Here is a 13803-nt window from a genome sequence, read left to right as displayed (position 1 = left end):
ATTCAATTAAGTCTTAAGCCAATTTCCCAATTTAAACTGTAGTTTCAACCTGTCCTCTTCCCTGCACCTTGCATAAACAAACAAACAAAAACAGAAAAACCAATAACAATCCCCTTCTCTTCCAAAAAATGGTTTTCCTGAAATCTCATGTGTTGCATCTTATTCCAGGGTAGAGTTTTTCTGGAAAGTTTAGTAAATGTTGAAAAAAGTCAGTCATAGCGTTTTGAGAAGTTACTTGAAATTCACATTTGAAAATTTCTCTCTCTTTTTTGGCTCATAATATCTGCAAAATGACGTGTCATAGAGAGTCCCAGTTGCATTGCTCTGTTGTCCTTTTTGAAGGATACATGGAGGGAGGGTTTGCCTTTTTTGGAGGGGAAAGCCTTAAGGGCCAGGGCCATTAATGGTGAAATTTACAAAAATATATAATAAAAACAGCTTGCAATACCCCACACTAATGTGAGCACAGATGGGATGAACTAGGAGCTCTCTAAAGCAGGGTCATAAAAGGGAGTTGGTGGAATGCTGAGGGAGGGGCCCTGAGGGGGCGTGGGAGTGTTTGTGCAAACTGCCATGCTAAGGGAAAAGAAACCAAAGAAGGAACTGTGAGTATGTGCATCTTAAGAGAGACATAAGCTAAGGTCGGTACATAAAATAAGGATGTTGAGGTGAAGAAATACTCTATACATAACAGGTGTGTGTGTGTGTGTAACTTATTGTTAGGATGTGCTATTTTGTTAGACTTGTGCTCAGAGGCCTATCACAACATTTTTGGGAAAGAGAATAAAAGGTAGTTTTGTTTTGTTAGTGGCCCCTTCGTACACTTATTATGTCTGACTATTATTTGAACAAAAAATGTGGTACTAATCAAACAAGGAATGTACACTGTGGTGTTTGGCATCACTGAAATGAACAGATCTAAAAGAAGCAATAGCCAGTTAGTAGCCTACCCTATGTCTTTATTTATGGGTCAAATTCTGTCCTTGAGATAAGAATGCAACTCCCTCTGAAGTCAATGGGAGCTCTGCTCCTCATTTACCTGAACATACAGTTTGCTCCACTCTGCATGTCTTTAGCATTCTGACCACCACGTTTGATACTTGACCAGAGAATGATCCTTGTAATCCACAGGCGACAGCAGACGAAAGGGAAGCCAGTAGCCATTGTTCAAAAGTTTTCTCAGCTGGAAGCAGATCCTATGTGCATCTCATACACATAATTTTTCTTTGAGTAGATGCAACAGTGTATTCCACTTCGGTGTGTGCACATCCAGCCCCCTGGAGCTCGAGAATTTTGCCTAGGAGTACACATAGAGGAGCAAAGCTTGCAACCTGTGGCCATAGCTCCTCCCCTGGTTATATGAGGTGCTGCTGCCCCAACTCCTGTCTGTTCATTCTTTCCGCCCACGCCCATGACAAGAGTCGGAGTTCTGTGCCGTCTTAACCGCACAACCTCTCACTATTTCCAGTGTCTTTTTTTCCTAGTTGTATATCGTTAGTAGTACCCTGAGTGTTAGTTAGATTGTTAGTTGTGCTTATTTAGTATTCCCCTATCATGGGGTGTACTTCCCACACTGGCTCTGCAAGAATTGAATTAGGCCAGGTGGGCCCAATCAGCTAATTAGGCTGCAAATGCAGGGGAGCTTTAGGCTGTAGGCAGCTAATTAGGGAGAAGCTCACCTGTGAGGGACAGGTAGGGCTTCTAAAAAAGGCAGGAGGGGGCAGCTGGGAAAGGCTACAGTCACTCCCTGGGAAAAGGGAGGAGTGTTTTGGAGGCTGCAGAGTCATGAAGCCTGCTGTTGGTCCCTGAGAGGAGGGAGTGGTGAGGCTGGCAGACCCAGAGAAAGAAGGGAGAGCCAGAAAGTTAGGAAAGGGCTTGGCAAAATGCAGCAAGGTACAGGTTGGAACAGGCCTTGACTGCTGGCTAGAGGGTCCCTAAGCTGGCACTCAGAGTAGAGGGTGGGCCTGGATTCACCAACCAGGCACCGGTGGAGCACTGAGTAGGAGGATTGCCTGAGCTTGTTTGGGAGAAGAGACTTTCCTACCCCAGAAGGGGAAACCGCGATAGTGACCTAGCCGAGGGGTTGAGCTATGAAGAGGATGCTGTGGTTCCTGGAGCGAGAGAGGGGCTGAAGAGGAGACGCTGACAGGGTGTAACCACTGGAAGAAGCATTGGCCTGACTGAGCTGATCCCAGAACCTCCAGGAGGTGTCATCATCCACCGGTGAGTAGAGCAACCTGTCACGTGCCCTCACTGGTTTTTAAACATTGTGCCCTGTGGGGGAGTGATTCCCCACAATGATCCCCAAATGCAGAGCTTGCTGTGTTGTGTGAGGCCCACATCAAGGAGAAACATTCAATCTGTAGATCGTTCATGAAACAGACTCAGGTGGATAGGGATCTTTGCCTAAAGCGGAACCTGCTCAACCAGGCCATGTGGCTTACTTCGGAACTGAGGCCCTCATTGGATCAGAGGTTGCCCTCATGTTCTGAGACTGCTACTGTTTCATGCTCTGGAGTTTCCCGGTGCCTCCTTGGCACCGGGAAACTCCCTGGTCCTGCCAATGTTACCGTGGCAGCTCTCACCATCCTCCACTTCGGCACCGTCAGCTGCTTTGGTACTGCCACTGACTTCAGGGTTGACACTACTTCCAGCACCTCCAAAGAGATGGAGGAGCTGTTCCCCATTGAGTGTGCCAAGGAAAAGGTTGCATAAGACCAATCAAGACTACTCTGATTCTTGTAGGGACACTTCTGTCAAGTGGGGAGCAGCACGGGGTTAGTGCAGGTGCATGGGATGGCATGGTTGCCTCTAACCATTCCCCAGTACTAGCTAGGGAGTTTAGAGACCCTGTATCATCAACTCTGATTCTGGCCTCTGGGCATCCATTGAGTCCAGTACTGATGAGGGTGATGCCGGCACTGACTGCTTCCACATCAGCGGCGTACCAGGCAGCTACAGACTTCCTCTGCCTTTCTGTCCTGACCTCTCCTTTGGTCCAGAACTTTGCCAGGGCTTCATCATTTGTAGCCCTGTTAGCTGGACAGACAACTGAACCCTTGCACCACAGCCCAATGTGCCCCTTCCACGGTCTGTGGAAGCAGGGCCAGCACTGGGCTCAGTGCAAGGGACCTCCTTGGCACTGGGAAACTCCCTGGTACTGCCAATGTTACCATGGCAGCTCTCACCATCCTCCACTTCGGCACCGTCAGCTGCTTTGGTACTGCCACTGACTTCAGGGTTGACACTACTTCCAGCACTGGCACAGGTCCCTGCCCCATGCTGGGTGACAGGTGAGTCTGACTGGTTACTCGCTCCTTCGGGAGTGGCTCTATCTTTATCCCCAGGAACCCAACGCTTCTCTGCATCAAGGTCAGGATCTTCCTCCTCTGCTCTCCATCACCCAACCCACATCGGGGACTGTTCATGGAGCACTGCGGGCATCAGGATGGGCACTCATTTTGCAGTAGGGACAGGGGTCTCTGGCCTAGCACCTACTGGCCACCAGTGGAATCTGTGGGACAGTCCTCAGTCACAGAGGTCGCACTCCTCAGCTCGCTGTAAAGTGAGATTGCCAGGCAGATTGGTGGCGGGAACTGTGGACTCATGGCAGGTTCAGGCATCAGTGAGCCTTCCCCATGTGGAGCCCATGGAGCTGCTCCTTCCAGCTCCAGCAGCCAAGGAATGGGAGCCAGTCTTGGCACAGTTAACTGCCTCCTCTTCATCCCTGGACTATTCAGCAGTGCCTGGCTCTTCCTCTCTTGCAATACCAGAGGATTTCAAGGACTATTAGGACATTTTGCGATGCATGGCTGCTTCCCTGGACATTCAGTCAGAGTTCCTGCAAGAGAACACCCATAACTTAGTGGATATCCTGCAGCCATCTGCCCCTGGGAGAGTAGCCCTTCCTATGAACAATGCATTCCTAGAGCCTGCAAAGGTTCTCTGGAGCATTCCGGCTTCAGTACCATCTACTGCAAAGCACATGGAGAAAAGTTATTCCATCCTGGTGCAGGGATTTGAGGGCTTTTACTCCCATCTGGCCCCAGACTCCCTAGTCATAACCACAGTGAATGATGGAGCCTGCCAGGACAAGTTTAAGTCCATTCCTAAGGACAAGGACACGAAAAGGATTGATATAATGAGCAGGAAGATTTACACCTCCTCTTCCCTGCAAAAGTGGATTCTGAACCAGTAGGCATTGTTGTCCAAGTATGACTTTGTAATTTGGATAGCTATGTCTAAATTTATGGATCTACTGCCTGAAACCTCCAAAGAGGAATTTCGGGCATTTAGCAACAAAGGCTGTTTAGTGGCCAAGATTTCATTATAGTATGCGTTATATGTCGCGGACACTTCAGCCAGAGTTATCGCCTCTATGGTGATCATGAGAAGGGTGTCCTGGCTGCAGAATTCAGGCATTGCTCCTGATGTGCAGCAGGCAATACAGGATTTGCCTTTCAATGGCTAGGTTTTGGTTTTGGACAAGACAGACAAGACCCTGCACTCCTTCAAGGATTCTAAAGCTACCTTATGTTCCTTGCGAGTGTATACACCAGCAGTGCAAAGGCATCACTTCAGTGGCCAACAGCAGCAACAGTACCATCCTCAATGCACCTTTGAGCAACATTTTCCTCCCTCAGGACAGCAGGATTACCCCAGAAAAAGGCATAGATCCCAGAGGAAGAGGCAATTGGGTGCAGGGTTCAACCAGTTGACATGCCCTCCCCTGGTACTCCACAAGTGCTCATTTTGACTCCTTGGTCTAGATTAGTGGTCCGGTCATTGCTTCCTTTACTCCTCCTCCATTTGGGGACAGGCTAGCTCGCTTTTACTATGTTTGGGCTTGATTACAACTGACAACTGGATCCTAAGCACCATCAGATTGAGCTATGTCATCCAGTTCCTCTCCACTCCTCCCCCCAACCATCCCTCCCCGTCTCTCTTCAGGGACTCCTCTCACGAGATACTGCTCCTCAAGCAGGTCCACTCTTTGCTGGCCTTGGGACTGGAAGACAAAGTTCCTCTGGAACACCAGCATCAAGGCTTCTATTCCCAGAACCTTCTGGTTTCCAAAGCCAAGGGAGGGATAAGACCTATTCTTGACCTCCGCACCCTCAACAAATATATCAGATACATGCAGTTCCATATAGTCATCCTATCGACTCTCCTCCCCGCATTGACTCAGAACAACTGGTTTGCTGCTCTGGACCTTCAACTCCATATGGCGCTGTGATGCAGATGAGTATTCCATGACCCACTTTCCATTCCCTCTGCATCAGAGGCTAGTCTCTGGGCGTTCAATGTGAAGGAACTGAGTGGGTTGGGGAGGCACCACCTCATATAGCCAGGAGAGGGGATATGGGCAAAAGGCTCAAGCATTGCCCCACTGTGGCCACTGCTAGGCAAAATTCTCTGGCTCCAGGATGCTGGGAGTGCACACACCTAAGTGGAATACTCATCTGCATCACGTCTTGAAGAATCACAGTTACAGTAAGTAACCATTTCTTTATTGGGATGGAAAAAAGCCATCATGTGCTGTCCAACTTTTAAGTGCTGTGGTTCCTCACTCATGCTGGTTCTAAAATGTGTACTGTGCAGAGAACAGTTAAAATATGCTTCCCCAAGAGGCAAGAAATCATTCCCTTTGCTTTTGCTTGAGTTCTCCTGTATTTGGAGGCGGATCGTGAGGGGGACAAGGAGGAGAGAGGAAAAAGTTGAAATAACGTATGTTTTTCGTTTTACTTCAGTTAGGCATAACAGTTAATTATATTATTCTTGTACTTTCAAAAGTGCTAATTGATTTAGCTGATGCCTCCTGGACCGTGCAAGTTGGTCAGAAACACAACTCCAAGGACATCCTGAAGATAAAGTACATCACTTCCGAAGTGCTGATATTCTGGCTGAACCTATATTCCAAAAACACAGAGGAGCTGCAGCAAGGAATGGCAAGTGAAGGGTTAAAATCATTTGACATGCCACACAAAGTGCTCCCACAGTTTAAAAATGTTAATCCGTTTTGAAAGTCTAAGTCATCCCCTGCTGATAAAGAAAATGAACACAGGAACAGAGGAAAAACTGGAATTTCTGAATTGAGAATCTGTGTGGCTTTTCATCAACACTTGGTAGGCAGTCCAAATGCTCGATCCTGTCATCCAGCACACTGGTGCGCAACACTGCCTCGCTTATAAAACCAGCCATTATGCTTACGTGTATTTGTTAAGTAGCCAGTTTTAGAAGATGCCATATGCCATGCACCTGCACACAGGGGAGAGGACTGGGACACCAAAAGGTATTCTTGAAAGTTTCTGAACCTACTGATTCCTTTCAATGCCAATTATAGAGATCCCAAGATAGTCCCCATGGAATGTAGCAATTAACTTCTATCAACTCCCCACCCCCAGCTCTGGCTGATTTAACAAAAGCAGAAGAAGAGGGGGAGGAAAAGCAACATTGCCACTGCTCTGTGTAGGAAGTAGCAAGGAGAAATCCCTGGCTCCTAGTCCTGCTGCAGCTGTTCCCAGTGGGGAGCGAAGATCTGACCTTTCATATGACATCTTACTCAAGAGATGCCAGTTCCCCTTTAAATACTGAGGGTGATGAGAGTCCCTGGTATTGCTTTAAGAGTAGGAGTTTTTGTTTTTTGCCAGATATGCCTTCTCCTGTTTATAGTTACTCTGTTTACAGGGTTTAATGATGCAAAGTGCTGCTGGGCATCAGTGGGAATGGAGGGTGTTCAGTACCTCACAAGACTGATTCCTGTTTTGGAGGGAAATCCTGACTAGAGGATGATCCTACTATAGCTTTTTTGCTTTGTTAGCCACAATAATATTTTAACAAATCGCAGAAACTACAGTATGTTCTTCCTATTATCGCAGGTACAAAGGTGCTTTCACCACCTTGCAGACACTATAACAGACAATATATAAGAAGCAGTCTTTTTCCTTTCATTATTTTAAGCAGGCACTTGCCTTCTGTTTGTTTGTTTTTTTTAAATATATTACATTTTATAAATTCAGAACTTGTAGGCTCAGAGTACGATGCTTCCCATGGCCCAAAGCAAACATCTCTGATTTTAGCATCCTATTATGCATGGATGAAAAGTTAAGCTAATAACTAATTTTCATCCCCACAACGCACATACCCCTGACAAGATTAAAAATGATTGTCTTTAACGGATGTTTAAGTGGACAAATGGGCAAGTGAGGAAAGAAAGTATGATCCTGCATTAGAAATAGATAATTTTGCCAGCGCACATATGAAAATACAAGCAAAAGAGAAAAAAGACATAGGCAGAGAACACGTCACGTTTGTGCCATACATAATCAACTGGGAGTGAAAGGCATTAAAAAGGCTCCGATTGGGAAAAACATCATAAAAAATCCCATGTGTTTGTGGGCAGAGCAAGCACAGTCTTTCTGTATCTCTTATGCACAGGAGTTGTATTTGTACAGTAGTCATAAGATATATAGTGAATAAGCATATAATATAGAATATACATTGTGTGTCTCTCTCTCTTAATCTAATAATGGGTTAATTTGATCCAATGCTCAGGAGCTCACTATTTGTATTAAAAAAAAATATAACTTCCATCCTTTTGTTTTTGTTGTTTGCTTTAAGCAGGTATCAGTAGAAACTTGCATGCCTAAATGCTGCAAGAAGTCATATGAGTGATCCTGTAGAGTGCTCTTTTCTCTCTGAGTCCTTATTAAATTGTTTGTCTTTTGCCTCAGGCAAAATCAACACCCTAAACACTTGTGGTCATTAAAGAAATAACAGCACTTTTCATAAGAGTTGGAGTGTTAAACTCCAGTGACAAGGCTAAATTTCAACTCAGATAATGATACTGTGGCCTGTGTAAATGTCCCCATGCAGTTTCAATCTGATGCAATTTTCCTATTCACATCCTGTGCTCACCAATTGTTTAGTGCAGTTGTGTATTGCCTAACAGTTGTCACATTCTGTGTTCCACCAGAGGTGGCTGAACTTCTGTGGTAAATGAAATTATTACTAACATCCTTAGGTCTTTCTCAGAGGTGTTGTACACTTTGCAAAGCACTTCAAAATCCTGGGGTGAAAGGTTGCTATATCAATTCAACTTCTTATTTTTTTTATTGACAATAGAAAGTTGCCACTTGCCCAGTAAGCAAGGCCAAAGCTCCGACTGAGAAGGAGGAAGAGTCCAAGAAAGCCCTAGAAGAGTTAGTGATGACTACAGCTAAGAGTTAAGAGTAGGAATTTCACACATTGTAACTGACATTATAGGCATTACCATGCATTGTGCAAGCTGCAATATGCATTCTGGTGGCTGCATGGATGATAAAATCAATTACTTGTTTCAATCAAAGTGACAGGAATGGTCTTGATAAAATAAAAAGCTGGCACTTGATACACAGTACAATATCTGTACTGAGTGGTACTGAGGGTCAGACGTGAACTCTATTGCCTCATGGGTTGAAAAGATGACTCTGAGTATGATATTTCTGGCCCCACTCCTGTAGTACATAACAGCTGAAGAGCCAACCTAATTGGCTGCCTCAGAATTCCCCTTTTGTCAGGGAATCCCTAGGTAGCATAAGGTGAATGTAGCTGATTCCCCCCCCCCCCAGGTATGAATGGTCCCTTAAGGCCCTGGGCAGCTGGGTAGAAAATAGAACAGTTCTCAGGCTACTCTGATTTATGCCAGGGATCAACCTGGTCCCTGGCCAGCCCCAGGGTCAGAGGGAGGTAAATATGGTTTAAAGTCAAATTTGGCCCCACCCCCAATTCTGTACCAAGTGCAGTTTGATTGGAACAGAGATATGTCAATAATATGTATAGCTGCAGGCTGAGGTAACGATTACCTAGTAAAGGTAACTTTTTTAAATGTTTAGATATTAAATTTGAATTTAACAATTATAAAGCAATGGTTGAGTCTTACAACATTATACTTCAAACCCATAAGGGTCATAAAGTATGGAAATAGTTAAGGTTCAACATTAGCCTTAAATCTGCCCCTTTTCCCTTGTTTGTTTTTATTTTCCTGTTACAAATGGGAGAATCATTTCTCAAGGAATAAGATTAACTCATTTATAACACAGTATGTAATCAATTCAATATGTTCCCTACCTGTCACAACAGCAAACTTCTGCTCGGAGCATTGAATGGGAATAGATTAAAAACATGATATGAGCCCTTCAGAGGTTTTCAATGATTACTTTTCTTGCACATTACAAAGGTACAGGCTTTTATTGTAGAGTGGCTTTTAAATATTAAGGATATAAAATAGTTACTCTTTCTATATATTAGGGCTTTATTAATAACTATAAACCCCCTCATCGCTTTTACCTAAAGGATGCTTTAATATGCCACAAACCTCAGGGACGTGCTGGCCGACGCTTCCCACAGCTCTCATTGGCCAGGAACGGCGAACACTGGCAGCTGCATGGCCGTGCCTGTGGATGGTCAATGTAAACAAACTGTCTCGTGGCCTGCCAACGGATTACCCTGTTGGGCCACAGGTTGCCCACCACTGTATTATACATATTCCAGTGCCACATCCTAAAATCTAGAGGGGATTGCTATTTCTACCAAAATTCACGGGGGAGGGAGCAGGCGGGTTAGCTGTAATGTTGGACATTCTGGGCCTGATCTTGAGAGTTGCTGGGTACCTCAGATGCCATCATTTCAGTAGGAATTGCTGGAGCTTAGCACCTCTTCACATCAGGTTGGTTCATGGCTATAACCTAAATTCCACATTCTGAGGGGTTTAACTCATCAACTCTGTTATATGTATAAAGAGTATTTATATAACACACGTATAATTAATACCGCCTTATAAATTACTGGCATTAATGACTTTGTAATTTAAGTTAATGTAATATCCATAAAAGGATACTTAAAGACCTAAGACCTTGTCTGTCCAAGGGGCATGACCCAAAGCCCTTTGAAGTCCATGGAAGGACTTGGGCTTTGGATTAGGCCCAAAGAAAATAAATACCCATTTTCCAATAACAATGCTGTAGACCCATTTTGGAGGTCAGGTCTCCATTAGTACTATGCATATATCAAGGTGATAATAGATCTTTACACATGTAAAAATAATAGTGGTTGCTGTAGTGCACATGCGGCCCCTATCAGCACTACAAAAGCTCCCATACCTGTTCAGGTGACAGTTTGTGTAGACAAGGAATTTTTTTTTTCTTAAAGGGCTTTTGAAAACTCTTTGAAATCAGTGTTGTGCAGTGAGGAAGGCTTTTGTCTGTAGGACCCAACCTCCTTTGTCACAAGTGTGTGAATGAAAGATATGTAGTGAATGAGGCAGAGGATTGCAGGAAGAGAATGGATTGTCTCATGGTTATGTCAGTTGAACATCATCTTGGAGAATTGGATTGTATGCCTGCCTCTGCCATGGGGTTTTTATGGGTAGGTCTTCACTGCATTAATAACTGGAGATAGTACACTCGTGGTAGCCTGACCTGTGCAACAGTGACCACACCCAAAAGGCTAGCTTGAGCCTTCCTTGAGTTATTGCAAGTTCAAGTAAAGGAGGGGCCTATATGATGCTTGGCAAGTCACTGAACTAGGTAGTCTACAGGTGGTCACTAATTGTGTGTTCCTCATTTTTTTTGGTGACCAACTTGAGGCCTCATTTGCAGAAGTGCTGTGCATTCACAGCTGCAACTGAAGTCAAAGGTAGCTGTGCTTGCAACATATAAAGTGCTATATGGCGCTACATGCTCTGAAATCTCAGGCCCTAAACATCTTTAATTGGGCACCCAACCTTTTACCTTAATCTCTCTCTTTGACTCAATAATCCATTTGTAAAATGGGGTCATAATAGCATTGTACCTCTCAGAGGTATTGTGCAAATAAATTAATTAATGTTTGTGAAGCACTCACATACAAAGGTGATGAGTGACATAGAAAAGCCCGTGAGAAACTAGTAGCTCTGTATTCAAAGCAGGATTTGAATAGTGTGTAGTAAATAAGGTATTGGGACACACACTGAATGATGAGGATAAAAAGAAATATTGAATAGCTAACTACTCAATGAGCACCATCCATCATGTGCACTGAATAAAACAGGGATCCTGTGGAAAAAATAGTATGTGATCATCTAATTAAAGACTGAATCATAATGCATACACACAAGGGGGTTGAATTAAGGTTGCAGAGGCAATCTTAATTTTGTTATTACCTAACTTTTGAGTGCCAGCCTTATTGTTGTTTTAATGTAGGGTAGTTTTTTGTTTGCTTGTGTTTCATATAATATATTATTGGTCAGGTCAGACTATGCCTGTTACCATAATGAGAGTAGACAGTACTAACTGCAGCTCATCAAACCCCCTGCCTTGTGGGTAGCCTGGGAGGGCATACAGCTAAGGGAGCAACCCCTGTCAGAAAAGCCCCACTGCCTTGTGGGTGAATTCAGGAGAATGTAAGGCTATGACAATAAACTCAGAAAATCCAGAGTGGAGCCCCTAAGGCAGTCAGGTACTAACATTTTAGTATCTTTCTGGCAACTCTTGCAGCAGATTGGGTACCAGATGTATTGGCTTTTCCTCTCCTCGGATTTTATGCTGAGAGGGGGGGTCCTGATGCATGGGCAACTTGGGGCCTCCATATCATCTGCCCAGGCTTGCGCCCTGGAGAGCTACTCCAGCTTTTCCTCAAGTGTCGACACAACCCGGGAGGCAGCAGTCACCAGTTCTAAGCTCTTACTCAATTGCTGTAGAATTGAGCACCAGAGGCTGTCTCCGACTGTGGGAGAGATCATCGTATCTCACTGGGCAGCCCCCAGACAAGAGGGTGTTGTCCGGCCACAGACTACCTGCTTCAATGGGTGCTTGGAGTTTAGAGTTTTGTAACTTGACAGGTGGACTGTAACTAGCGAATCAAGCAAAAGAAAGGAAACATCCTTAAAGATAGGGTGATATAACATTCACACAGTGACAACCAGATTATCTGAGGACCTTCAACAAATCAACGATGCACATAAAACTGCCATGATCAATGATGAACTGAAACAACTCAGTGTGGATATCGCATCCCTCCAAGAAACAAGGCTAGCATCAAGAAGATCTTTCAGGGAAAAAGATTACACATTTTTCTGGCAAGAGTAAAGCACTGAAGAAATGCCAAAGCATAGGGATTTGCCATTAAGAACTCACTTCTGGGGATGATTGAGCCACCTACAGAGAGAATTTTGGCACTATGCTTGCTCACATCTGAGGGCCCAGACAAACTTGTGAGTGTATATGCCCCAACACTCTCCTCGTCTTCTGACAGCAAGGACCAATTCTACGACCAGTTGAACACCACCATCAGTAGGATTCCGAAGCATGACCGTTTTCTGGGTAGGGGACTTCAACGCAACGGTGGGAACTATTCATGAAGCATGGACCATCTGTCTTGGTCAACACAGAACTGGTAAGATGAATGGAAATGGTCAGAGACTGCTAGAATTTTTTTCCTACTATGACCTCTGTGTAACAAATTCATCTTCCAGACAAAGCCACAACACAGTGTCTTGGAAACATCCCAGATCTGGCCACTGGCACCAAGTGAGTCTTATCATCACAAGGCGTACCAACCTTAATAGCCTCCTCATTACCCACAGTTATCAAAGTGCTGATTGAGACACAGACCACTCTCTGGTATTCAGCAAGGTTAGATTTAAACCACAGAAAATACACAGATCTGAAGCAAAAGGACATCCTCGTATTAACATCAGTACCATAGCAGACCAAGAAAAGTCACAGCAGTATAAGAACATACTACAACAAGCCCTCAACTCCAGTGATTGTGCCACGAGTGCCCAGCTGAAGAGCAACTGAAGAACACAATCTATGACGCAGCTCTGTCAGTCTTTGGGAAGAAGGAAAACAAGACTAACGACTGGTTTGACGCATATTCCAGTGAGATGATACCAGTCATAGAGGCCAAACTCACAGCCCAAAACAACTACAAGAGAGACCCAAATGAAAAAACCTTACAAGTATTGAAAGCAGCAAGAACCAAAGTACAACAAACTGCTCAATATTGCGCCAGGGACTATTGGCTGTACTTATGTGAAAGCATCCAAGTAGCAGCCAAAGCAGGCAACATCAGAAACATGTATGACAGGATCAAGAAAGCCTTGGGTCCAACTTCAAAGACAGCTCCACTGAAGCCAACAACAGGGGAAACAATCAACGAGCACAGCAAGCAAATGGATCGCTGGGTAGAACGCTACTCTGAGCTTTACTCTAATGAAAATATTGTTACAGACGCAGCCATCAACCCCATCAAAAGACTGCCTGTTATGAACCAACTCTCGAATGAGTCTCCAGCCACAGCCATTGCTGCCATAAAACCAACTGAGTAAATTCTTTACCTCTCAGGTAAATTCTTTACCTCACATACCCATGGTCTTTCAAGACTGGAGAATGCCTACTACTATTTATAGAACACTGACCAAAACATGTAAAGGAACAAATCCAAGTATTTTAAGAAAAACAGTTTCAGATTCTGAAGTCATTTTACATATCAAACTGTCTCTTACTTCAGTGAGAATTCTATATGCAGAAAGACTAAAGGAAAATGTGGAATAAAACCTTTAAAGTTTAGGCTCTGATCCCACAAATGCTAACACATGTCCTTAACTTTAATAATAAGAGTAGTCCCACTGAATGCAAGTGGACTACTCATACAAGTAAAGGTAAGGATGGGCATACATGTTTGCTGGGTTTGGGCTTTACTTTGTTTTTTGTTCACACACAACTAATATTAAAAATACACTCAAACAATATATCTCAAGACTCTGGCGACACATACACATTA

General features: G+C 44.3%; 1 long non-coding RNA gene across 1 annotated transcript; it reads left to right on the top strand.

Moving 5' to 3' along the window:
* The first annotated feature begins 543 nt into the window (after positions 1 to 543).
* Positions 544 to 7364, top strand: LOC122466066. Its single transcript, XR_006291286.1, has 2 exons — positions 544 to 605; positions 5794 to 7364. It is a non-coding gene; the product is annotated as an uncharacterized LOC122466066 (long non-coding RNA).
* The last annotated feature ends 6439 nt before the right edge of the window (positions 7365 to 13803 follow it).

The sequence above is a fragment of the Chelonia mydas genome, chromosome 5 (genome assembly GCF_015237465.2).
Source record: "Chelonia mydas isolate rCheMyd1 chromosome 5, rCheMyd1.pri.v2, whole genome shotgun sequence".
In the NCBI taxonomy this organism is placed as follows: domain Eukaryota; kingdom Metazoa; phylum Chordata; order Testudines; family Cheloniidae; genus Chelonia; species Chelonia mydas.
Note: the sequence above shows the minus strand (reverse complement) of the source record. Positions and strands in the feature narration are given on the sequence as shown.